The following is a 12,460-nucleotide window of genomic DNA, read 5'->3' as shown; positions in this document are numbered from 1 at the left end:
AACATTATATTTCATTTGCCACTTCATTGTCCATTCCCTTAAGCTATCCAAGTCTCTCTGCAGGCTCTCTGTTTCCTCAACACTACCCGCTCCTCCACCTATCTTTGTATCATCAGCAAATTTAGCCACAAATCTATTAATCCCATAGTCCAAATCATTGATATACATTGTAAAAAGCAGCGGTCCCAACACATGACCCCTGTGGAACTCCACTGGTAACCGGCAGCCAGCCAGAATAGAATACCTTTATTCCCACTCTCGGTTTTCTGCCGATCAGTCAATGCTCCACCCATGTTAGTAACTCCCGTAATTCCATGGGATCTTATCTTGCTAAGCAGCCTCCTGTGCGGCAACCTAGTCAAAAGGTTCATCATGATTGATGCTGCCTTCTTGAAGCATCATCTTTTGAAGATGTTCTCAGTGGTGGGGAGACTAGTGCCCATGGTGGGGCTGGCTGAGTTTACCTTGTTCAATCCTGTGCATTGGAGCTTCCATACCAGCCAGAGATGCACCACTTAGAATGACCTCCACACTACATCTGTAGAATTTGCTGGAATCTTTGATGACTAGCAAATCTCTTCAAATTCCTAATGAAATATAGCTGCTGGCATGCCTTCTTCATAATTACATTTTGTGTTGGGCCCAGAACAGACCTTCAGGGATGTTGACACTCAAATACTTGAAGCTGCCACCCTTTCCACTGCTGACCACTCAATGAGAACAGCTGTATGTTCTCCTGATTTCCCCTTCCTGAAGTCCACAATCAGTTCCTTGGTCTTACTGACACTGAGTGCAAAGTTGTTAGGACACCACTCAACCAGCTTATCTATCTCACTCCTGCCCACCTCATTGTCACTATCTGAGACTCTCCCAACATAAGTGTGCCATCAGTGAATTTATAGTGTTTGAGCCATACCTAGCCACACACTTGTGCATAGAGAGAGTAGAACAGTGGGCTAAGCACACATCAATGCGGCATGCTTTGACATTGCGTCGGACATGTGATTTCTAATCAACACTGACTGTGGTCTCCCAATGAGGAAGTAAAGGGTCCCGTTGCAGAGGGAGGTACAGAGGCCCAGGTTTGTAAGCTTGTAAACTCATACTTGAGGGTATAATGGTGTTGAATGTTGAGCTGTAATCAATAAACAGCAGCCCGATTTAGGTATTGCTGTTGTCCAGATGCTCCAAAGCCAAATGGCAAATTATTGCAATTGCATCCATTGTAGAACTGTTGGGCAGTAAGCAAATTGCAGCAGATCCAAGTCTTTGCTCAGACAGTAGTTAATTCTAGCCATACAAAACCTATCAAAGCATTTCATCACAGTAGATATGAGTGCCACAGGACAACAGTCATTGAGGCAGCTCACCCTGCTTTTCCTGGGCACTGGGATGATTGCCCTTTTGAAGCAGAGGGGAACCTCCAACTGCAGCAGTGAGAAACTGAAGATGTCTTGAACATTCCAGCCAGTTGGTTAGCACACGTTTTCTGGGCCCTGCCAAGTACACCATTGAGGCTCTTTAGAAGAGAGATGAAGGGCAATTTCTTTAGCCAGAGGGTGGTGAAGGTGATGAATTCATTACTACAGACAGCTATAGAGGCCAAGGCATTGAGTAGATTTAAAGTGGGGGGGCGGGGTAATAGGTTCTTGATTAGTAAGGGAGTCAAAGGTTGTGGGGTGAAGGCAGTAGAACGGGGTTGAGAGGGAAAATAATTCAATCATGATCAAATGGCGGAGCAAACTTGATGAGCCAAATAGCCCAATTCTGCTATCTTTTATGGTAAATACTGTAGCAAACATGGTAAACAGGACAGTAACCTGACAAATAACAAAATCCAAATCTTTGTCAGAAGACCAGCTATACTGAGATGACATTAACAAGTTTTCCATTAAGTGGCATTTGACTATTTCTGCTGCAGGACCATTAAGAAAACACTCGAATCATAAAATAGCTCTACTGAAGTCAGCATAAACAATTGCAGACAATTACTACTCTCTATCTGACAAAAAATCATTATTCCAGTCTCACCAAGTGGTAGCACTGACACAGCTCCAAAGCAGAAACCTACTTAAATAGCAAAACAGATTTAGATGCCTCCAGGCATGTAAGCAACAGGGAATTTCTAGATCTCTGCACCATCTGGAAGCACAACTTTCAGTCATTTTGACTGCAAACAAATAGTAAACAAGGAAACAAAACATTCATAATCTCTGGGGAAACAACTTGCATCAGTGACAACCAGAGGCAAAACACCCTTCAACCGCTAAGCTCTGACAAGTAAAACATTCCCCTTTAACCAGTTAGTGATTCTCCTTTAGCAAACCTGACAACTTACTGAGAAATATTCATACTAGAATGATTCTATAAATCCAGCCAAGCATTTCCTGCACCTCTTTTCAAATATCCTTCGGTCACTGACTCAGTCAGCAGGCACCTAACGCTCACTCTGCAGATGTAACACTTGCAACCTTACAGCCAATGGCAGAATCAGTTTTGATCATCCTGAAAGAGGAAAGATGTTTTTAAACTGGAAAGAGTACAGAAAATATTTTCAAGAATGTTGCCAAGTCTTCAGAGTCTGAGTTATAGAGAGAGGTTGGACAGGCTAGGGCTTTGTGTCTTGGAGCATAGGAGACTAATAAAAGATGACCTTATAGAGTCGTATAGGATCTTGAGAGGTGTAGATAGTGTATTCACCCTGTCTATGGGAATCAAGAACTGGAGTGCATAGGTTTAAGGTGAGAGGCAAGGGATTTAATAGGAACTTGAGGAGCAATTTTTTTTTACTTGAACTAAGTAGTATGGAATGAGATGTCAGGGAACGTGGCTAAAACAGGTATAATAACAATTATAAAAAGATGGTTGGGCAGGTAAGTGGATTGAAAAGGTTAAAAAGATTTATGGGCCAAATGAACTACTTTAGCCAGCCTGGACTAATTGAACAAAAGGGCCTGTTTCTATGCAAAATAACTATGACTCCAAGAGGTGATCCCATTGAAATAGTCAATATTCTGAGAGGGCTACAGGGCAGATGTTGAAAAGATCCTTTTCTCATGAGTGAGCCTTGCAGCAGGGTTACAGACTCAGAGTAACAGGGCACATTTCTAACTGAGAGAAGGAAGAGTTTCTTCTTTGAGAGCTGTGACATTTTCCCCAATTATCTATCACAGAATATTGTTCATGCTGAGTCAGAAAATATATTCAACCAATGAGAAAGATCTCTGGACATTGGGGAAATGAGGCTTATGAGAATCAGAATATTATCAGTGACTTACATTATCTGAAATTTCCATATTTGCTGCTATTACTTCCTTATTAATGACTTTAATTCCTTTCCAACAACAGGTGCAAGACTAACTGGCTTATAGTTATCCACTTTTTGCCTCTCTCCTCTTTTGTTTTGAACAGGTACATTATATTGGCAGTTTTCCAATTCTCTGGCACTTTTCTAGAATCCTGATTTTTGGAAAACTATTATATATCTACTACCTCAGCAGCCATTTCTTGGATCCTGTACAAATCTTGGATCCTGTACAAACCATCTGAGCCAAGAGAAGCAACAGCCTTCAACCCCATTAGCTTGCCAGCATGATGGTGACACTATTCAATTAGTCAGTATTAATAGGGTGTTTACAACATCTTCTCTTGTAAAGCCTGATGCAAAATAACTATTTAAGACCTCTGCTATTTCATTTTACTCCTGTTTCTCCAGTCAGTGCTTATTTGGTTCTCTGTTACATCCTTAAAGAACGGTTACTGTTCATTTTTCTATCCTTTCAGTAGTTCACTCTCCATTTATTTTTTCCATTATGTTTTCTGAATTTATCCCAGTCCATATCTATCGTTATCATTTGTCTCTTTATTTAGACTGGACTCCAGTTAATTGAGACACATCGGGCCAAGTACATTTTGGCCCAATTAAGCAACTGCTCCAATTAGCCAAAGTTTCATGGAAATAGTTAGAAAGGTACAAAAGACAAGCTATCGCTTAAATGAGTAACAATTTATGTATTTAAATAAAATAAGAAAAATTAGACCACAAGCAATACCACTATAGTCCTATCAAACTGCATTAGTTCCTAAAATATAATTGAAGGAATTTATCTAGTGTATGCTGTCATGCTCTTACTGAACAGTAAATGAGAGTAATCAGCACAGACACCTTGTGAATATAATTGATCCATTGCTTTCTTTGATCATGATAGAGTTGCATGTTTGCAGCCAAGAGAACAATTCAACGATAAAAAAGCCTGTTTCATTGGCATTGTAGATATTATCTGCACAAAATTTTTGAAGTCACAGAGTTTTGTAGATTTCCATACTTCTGCACTTACAGCATCAGCATTATCTTTCTTGCTGTGTGCTTTCTTGAACTTAATGCAGTGTCAACATTTTCATTGAGACAATCAACATTTGTTGCTTTAAAATCTTCATGACCAGCTTCTTAGCTAGCACCTCTGACTTGATTTTTTTTAAAACAGTGCTCCACTGACACACACTCCTTGGCCAGTTACAATCGAAAACAATTGATTGAGATCCTCTTCAACATCTGGATCCTTACCTTCACACTTCTGTTCTTGGGATGTTCTCTGTTGTCCCTCGCGTAATGCCTATCCTTCTCACTGTCCATCTTTCAGAAGTATCGAGCATGTAATTGTAGATTTTGGCACTTCAGATATCTCTGCCAGCTTATGATGAGTGGTGTTAGGCAGACGGCTTTTAATTTGGTTCAGTAGGGTAACTATTTAGCTACCATCAAATCTTGACAAAGGTCTGAATGTTTTTAAGTCAGAATAAAAAACAAATTATCAAAAATCAGTGCTTTTTGAATTGGTGTCCATCAGCCCAAACAGATAACATAACACAAGCACACACAACTGACGCTATTTTAAAGCTGTTCACTGCTAGCACAGTGTAGTGGCTAATGGTAACACAAGAGCACACGACTAACGCCAGTTAGAAACTGTTTGGCAACAGTCTCCTGTCCCAATTAAGTGGCACATGGTCCCAAATAAACGAAGGGAATCCCGGCTATTTTCTTGATTAGTTTTTGTTGTTTAGGAGTTGTTCCAAATAAGCTGCTGCCCTGCTTAACCAATGTCCCAATGAACCAAAATCCACTGAATTTTCTTTTTCAATGTAGTAATCATGTTAGGTGTAACCTCTTTGGTTAGCCAGTTGTTTCAACTCTCCTGTAGAATCTTTCCCTTTACTGTGATACATTTTTGCTCAATCTATAATCTCCTTGCATCTGCTGTTGAATGTACTTCCTGATAATATAACGCCCACATAAACCCTCTTTCTATTGCTTCATCAAGCAACTTCACTCCATCCGCCAAAAGCAAAACTTCCTGGAGGCCAAACCTTTTAATTCCCATTTGGACACACTGGTTCATAACCTCCTCGTGCCATGATGAGGCCACTCTCAGGGCGCAGGAACAACACCTTATATTCCACTGGGTAGTCTCCAACCTGATGGCATTATTATCAATTTCTTCTTCTGGTAAAAAAAACCTCACTCCCCCTCCCCTCTTCTTCTATTCCCACTCTGGACTCTCTCCTCTTCTCCACCTGCCTGACACCTCCCTCCTGTGCCCCTCCTCTCCGATCAGATTCCTTCCTCTCCAGCCCTTTACCTTTCCCACATTCCCTGGCTTCACTTATCTCCTTCTAGCTATCCTCCTTCCCCTGCCCTCACCTTTTTATTCTGGTGTCTTCCCCCTTCCTTTCCAGTCCTGAAGAAAGATCTTGGCCGGAAACATCGCTATTGATTCATTGCCATGGATGCTGCCTGGACAGCTGAGTTTCTCCAGCATTGTGTGTGTGTTTCTTTTTGTATAGGTACTTATCAATACCAATCTATTTGCTAGTGAATTAGAGGTGAGGCAGGACTTACAGCAAGCCATTACACAAAACACTGAAGTACTTGGGGAACATATCCCAGTCATGTCAGCAGTACAATCCTTCAGCATAAATGACAGAGCAACTACTCAAAAAGTAACATGCTTCCCAGGATCTCATCACCTAATCGAAAAGACTTTGAATACATGCCCTACTGTTGTTAAATTCCACTCAACAAAATGAAAAACAATCCATCTCATCTTTTCCACATTTGTGGAAACTTCATTCATGAAGCATTGTACATTGTTCAGAGCCACTGCAATATTCCCAGAATTTGATATCAAAACTAAAAGCAAGACTGAAGACAGGATTGGACCACAACTCTGAACAATTAAACAGGATTCAAATCTCAACTTGCAAACTGTGGAAGTTAATTTCAGTTATTCATTTAGAAATCTAAAACAGAAAATCAGTGAAATAATGCCATGATCAGAGACTCACAACAAAATACACTCTGGGTTTATCATGCAAGCCACTCTGTTAGGGCAATATACTAACGCAAATTGAGTTGGTTAACAGAATTAAAACAAAAACCCAGTGCTGAAATATTAAGGTCCTTCCCAAGTCAATAAATTGAGACTTGTCAGATAGTGTAGGAATCTGTGCCTGTCCCCAACTCTTCACAATTTAGATCAACAACTTGACTGGAGGTGAAACGAAACCAAGCAGGAATGCAAATTCTGATGATAATGCAAAGGCTTTTCAAGGCAATATAGATAAGCTAAGTGAACGAGCTACAACATGGCAGGTGCAGCATAACATAGAAAAGCTTGAGATTATCCATCGAGTGAAAAAAAATCAAATGCTGACTTTTTAAAACAGCATGAGAGATTGGGAAATGTCGACAGACAAAGGCACCTTGTACACAAGTTACTGAAAGCCGATACACATTTGCAATACGCAGTTAAGGAAGACATTGCCTTCACTGCAAACAGTGGAGGTGTCTTACTACAGTCACATAGCTGTGAGACTACATATAGAGTGTTCTGCACAATTTTGCTCTCTTTTCCCAAAAGAAAACTTATATGTCCTGAGATATCTTTCACTTTACTTAATACATGGGAGGAAACCATTTGGCCCACTGACTACGCCAGTTCTCAAAAGTGCACCATAACCTATTATCCTCCATTCATACCACTGGGAAAGATAACACTAGTATAGATTATCCCCTTATCTTTCAAATGTCCATTAACTCCCCTAATTCTTATACTACTCAACTAGACTATATTCTGCATGGTAGTCTCCAACATGTTGGCATTATCATCAATTTCTCTAACTTCTAGTAACCACTCCCCTCTGCCCCACCTCTACTTTGTTTTCTCTTATCCCACCATCCCATCACCCTTCCACTTTCTCCTCCCCCACCCTCTCGATCTCCCACAACCCACACATTCCTCCCTCCAGTTCTCAACTCCCTCCACTTATTCCATGTTATACTGTCCCTTCCTTTTAAGATTCCATCTTCTTCGGCCCTTTGAAACTTCTACCTCTCACCTTCCAGTTTCCAACACCATTCCCACTCTCACCCTTCTCCCACCTGCCTGTCACTGCCCCTCTCACCTGGCTCTACTCATCTCCTGCCAGCTCTTGCTCCACCCTTCCCCCATCCTTTTATGCTGGCCAGCTCCACTCTCTCCTTTACCCAGCACTGCTTGCTTCTACCTCCTACCCAAGATCCACAAACATGACTCTCCAGGTAGGCCCATTGTCTCTGCCTGCTCCTGCTTCACTGCACTCATACCTCGAATCCATTCTACCCCCGCCACCCAGTTCAGTTTCTTCCCATCTACATCAACAACACTTCTCATGCTCTCAATCTCCTCAGTAACTTTCAATTCCCTTCCCTTGACCGCCACATTTTCACCATAGACGTCCAGACACTGTACACTTCTATTGCCCCCATCAAGGACACCTTAAAGCTCTCCATTTCCTTCCCCTCTACTACCATCCTCCTCTGTCCAGCAGAACTGGTCCTCATCCTCAACAATTTCTGTCTGCTCTTCCCACTTTCTCCAAACTCAAGGGGTAGCCATGGGCACCCACACGGGTCCCAGCTACGCCTGCCTCTTCAGTGGCTATACTTTATACTTCATTGTTGCCAAACAATTCATACTAGAATGTACAATCATCACAGTGATATTTGATTCTGCGCTTCCTGCTCTGTGGATTACAAATATTAAATATTAAGATAGTAAAAATTAGTAAATATTAAAAATTTAAATTACAAATCATAAATAGAAAAATGGAAAGTAAGGTAGTGCAAAAAAAACTGAGAGGCAGGTCCGGATATTTGGAGGGTACAGCCCAGATCCGGGTCAAGATCCGTTCAGCAGTCTTATCACAGTTGGAAAGAAGCTGTTCCCAAATCTGGCTGTACGAGTCTTCAAGCTCCTGAGCCTTCTCCTAGAGGGGAGAAGGGCGAAAAGTCTGTTGGCTGGGTTGGTCGTGTTCTTGACTATCCTGGCAGCACTGCTCCGACAGCATGCAGTGTAAAGTGAGTCCAAGGACAGAAGATTGGTTTGTGTGATGTGCTGCGCTGTGTTCACGATCTTCTGCAGCTTCTATGCAGAACAGTCCATGTTCCAAGCCTTCCCTGGTAATGCTCCCAAACTCTTCCTCACTTCATTAATGACTGAATTGGTGCTGCATCATGTACCCATGCTGAGCTCATCAATTTCATCAACTTTGCCTCAAATTTCCAAGCTGTCCTTTAATTCATTTGGTCCATTTCTGATACCTTCTTCCCCTTTCTCGATCTCCCTGCCTCCATCTCTGGAGGCAAAATGTCGACTAACATTTTGTAAACATACCAATCGCAAAATGATCTTTACTTTACCTCTTTCCACCCTGTCTCCTATAAGAATGGAGTTTCCCTTCCTCCACCATAGATGCTACCCTCACCCACATTTCCTCCATTTCCTGACATCTGCACTCACCCCATCTTCCTGCTGCCTTAACAGAGACAGAGCTCCTTTTGTCCTTACCTACAACCCCATGAGCCTCCATATCCAACACATCATCCGCCGCAACTTCCGCCATCTCCAAAGGGATGATACCACCAAACTTGTTTACTTCCCCCACTCTCACTGTCTCCACATGAATCACTCCCTCTGTGATTCTCTTGTCCATTCATCCCTCCCCACTAATCTCCCTCCCGGCACTTACCCCTGAAAGCAACCAAAGTGCTACACCTGCAAATCTGCTATTGTGTCTGGTGTTCCCAATGCAGCCTCCTCTACATTGGTAAGATCTGTCAAAAATTGGGGGGACCGCTTCATGAGCACCTCTACACCATCCGCCAAAAGCTGAGCTTCCTGATGGTCAAACACTTCCATTTCCATTCTGACATGTCGGTTCTTGGACTCCTCTTGTGTCACGATGAGGCCACTCTCAAGGTGGAGAAATAACACCTTATATTCCGTCTGGGTAGCCTCCAACCTGATGGCATGAATATCAATTTCCTCTTCCAGTAAAGAAAATTTCCCTCCCCCTCCACTTTTCTTCAATTCCCCATTCTAGCCTCTTGCCTCTTCTCACCTACCAAACTCGCCATGGATCCCCTCCTCCTTTCCTCTCTCCTATGGTCCACTCTATTCTCCTATGAAATTCTTAACTCTCCAGCCCTTTATCTTTCCTACCCACCTGGCTTCAGCTATCACCTCCTAGCTATTCTCTTTCCCCTCCCCACAACTTTTTATTCTAGCATCTTCCCCCAACCTTCCTTGTCCTGAAGATCTCAGCTGAATATGTTGAATGTTTACCCATTTCCACAGATGCTACCTGACTTGCTGAGTTCCTCCAGCATTGTGTGTGTTGCTTTGGATGTCCAGCATCTGCAGACCTTCTCAGCTTTATACTTCTGTTTCCAGTCCGAATTGAGGGTTTCCAACCCAAAATGGTAACTGTCCATTTCCCTCTGTAGATGCTGCCTGACCTGCTGTATTCTTCAACTGCACTATTGATACTTTATAATAGCCACAGTCAAATATTGTCTTGGAAATATGGATAGAAACAGGAAAACTCACATTCAAAAAATTACCAATTATCAATCCACATTTTGGTGACAGCCTTGTACAATGATTTTGACAATTAAAGATGAGCACAAACATTACCTCCAAAGGTGCCCGATTAATTTTACTCCAAAAAGCCATTGCAAAAGAGGCTCAACTGGTCTTCCCTCAACATGAAAGGTAGCAAGAGTTCATTGACTCCCAGTCAACAACAGAGCTCAAGTTCGTTTAGTCTCCTCCTCAGCTCAAGATTTCAAGGTCATCTGACAAAGTATAGACTTTAAAGACTTCAAGTAATTGAGCACAAACCAAAACCATAAACATCTGGTTGGGAAGATTCAACACTTCAGTAAGCAATAGTTTTACCCACTAAATTGGAGGTGGTTTAATAAGTAGGATTATAGACAAGAACAAAATCTACACACTTCCCTCGGCCTAACCAAAATCTGAGTGACAAATAATCAATACTAAGCTTACATATGGATTAACTGGTTAGTGCACACAAATTTGTAAGCTCCAAGAAAAAAGGTTATTTGCATTTCTGGTCAGTTTTGATATCATCGTACATCATTAGAGCCAGTACAGTCTTTTGATCCTGGAGTGAGAGAAAAGGAAGAGATACATTGGTCCACAACAAAAGGGAGCAAGAGAAGTGGCAGCTCCACTCCCACCACTGTCAAAGACAACATACACTAGAACGGTGTGGTCTGACCTTAATGGCTGACTTCTTGACACACTGCAGATATCCATCCATCTTCACTCTGACCTTAAAAGTTCTCTACAATCCTGATTCCATTACATAATTTCCCTGACCTATCCGTTGCTCTAACACAACCATGCTGTCAAACCAACCCCGACATTCATTCTGCTCTGCCATTCAGCCTCAGGGCTCCTTTCTGCCCAACCATTCTGCTATACCAGCCATGTGAACCTCATCCATCAACCCCCATAGTCCCTAACCCTATCACCCATACTCACCATCCACACCCTTTGACTGACATCCTCCCCAACAGAGACCCATCTCTACCTCAGCCCCTGGAAGCACAGTGACCACCCAGCATCACAGCTTTTCCTCATCCCCACTGCTTACTCTGATGCCAATGGTGCTGACATGCCAACACCCCCCTTCCTGGCCCCAACCGTCACCATACTTGCCAACAAAAGCCCACCCTAATCCACCCACTGTACCTGGTTGTAGACCCTCGTCTCCTCCTGATCCATCCCCATCACAACCCACTCCAACTGAGCCCCATCACTCCCTATCAAAATCTAGATCCCCACCCAGACAACCATCTACGTGCAATCAACCATACCAGACCCCTACAACCCTGTGTGCCCTCCACTGCACCCAGACGCCATCACCCATTCTCCCAGAACCCACTCTCCAATCCATCACAAATCCTGTTCCATCCTCCCATTCAGTCCCTCACACCTAATTTAACCTGACTCATGACTCGAGTGCCCTCCCCACACCCGAGCCATCTCATCCCCCTTCTCACCCGACTCCTCTTATCCCATCCCTCCCTCCATCTTCTTCTCCTCACACCACGCTACTCCCATCCACCACTCCCACCCACCCCCTCCCCAGTCTCCCCATTACCCCACCACACTCCCTAACCCCCTCGCCAACACCCATCACCCCCATCTCCAACTCTCCCAATCCCTACTTCCAAATTAACCCATTCCACTGCCACTCAAACCTCGCCATTCCCTCCTACCTACCTACATCCCCCACCCCGCACCTCCAACTCCGATTCAAACGGTCGCGCGCAGAGTTAATAAGTTAGCGCACTCCGTCACTAGTTAGTCTCAATAGTTGCGGGTTCACCTGTTGTCCGCTCGCTCTTGCTCTCGGCAGGTCCTATGGGAATCCGGGATCCGGCCTGCCGTAGCTGGGCTGTTGACGACGGTGACTGCTCGCTGTTCCCCGGTCCTCTGGCTCTGGCCGCCAACTGCCGGCCGCTCCTCACTCGCACCCCACTCGCTCAGCGACAACCACCATCGTGCCGCTGGGCACGCTGGGAAACGCGCGCTCCCGGACGCAGAACAGGCAGACGTGAACGGCCGGGCGAGGGCGCACCCGCCACCTGACGTCACCAGAGTGGAGCAGGAGCTCGGGTTGGACGTAATTTTGAATCTGGTTGTTAAAGGGCTGGTTAAAATATTGTAGCGACGGGAGTTTTAGCGAAGAGTAATTAGAATAAGATATAATTTTACCTGAGGAATTATTGGAAGTCAGTGAATCTAAAAGCAGAGTCTTAATTCTAAACTCTGATTGAGTTACACACACAGGGTGCCAGATGAACTCAGCAGGCCAGGCGGCAATTGTGGAAAAAAGTACAACCGACGTTTAGAGCCGAAACCCTTCTGCTTGAGTTAGTTGATTCAGAACTACACAAAATGTATAAAAGTGAACTAACTTTTAAGGAATTAATATATAGAACAATTATAAGAAATTAATGCATGTAAAATAGAAGTTAACGAGAAAATTGGATCTAGGCAGAAACTGAGAAATGAACTTACTAAGTAAAATCATGAAAGACATC

The 12,460-nt window shown here is 43.3% G+C and overlaps 1 protein-coding gene across 7 annotated transcripts in view; it reads right to left on the bottom strand.

Moving 5' to 3' along the window:
• The window catches only part of tjap1 (tight junction associated protein 1 (peripheral)), a 193,583-nt gene extending 181,703 nt beyond the window's left edge, over nucleotides 1–11,880 (bottom strand). For 5 of the 7 annotated variants that reach the window (XM_063040535.1, XM_063040537.1, XM_063040539.1 and 2 more), the window contains exon 1: nucleotides 11,743–11,872. The gene's annotated coding sequence lies outside the window, so the exon portion shown is untranslated. Of the gene's footprint in view, nucleotides 1–4,564; nucleotides 4,777–11,742 lie in introns of all 7 variants that reach the window. The other 2 variants (XM_063040536.1, XM_063040534.1) reach the window with 2 other exon arrangements.
• Nucleotides 11,881–12,460: the final 580 nt, after the last annotated feature.

This window comes from Mobula hypostoma, chromosome 2, assembly GCF_963921235.1.
Source record: "Mobula hypostoma chromosome 2, sMobHyp1.1, whole genome shotgun sequence".
In the NCBI taxonomy this organism is placed as follows: domain Eukaryota; kingdom Metazoa; phylum Chordata; class Chondrichthyes; order Myliobatiformes; family Myliobatidae; genus Mobula; species Mobula hypostoma.
Note: the sequence above shows the minus strand (reverse complement) of the source record. Positions and strands in the feature narration are given on the sequence as shown.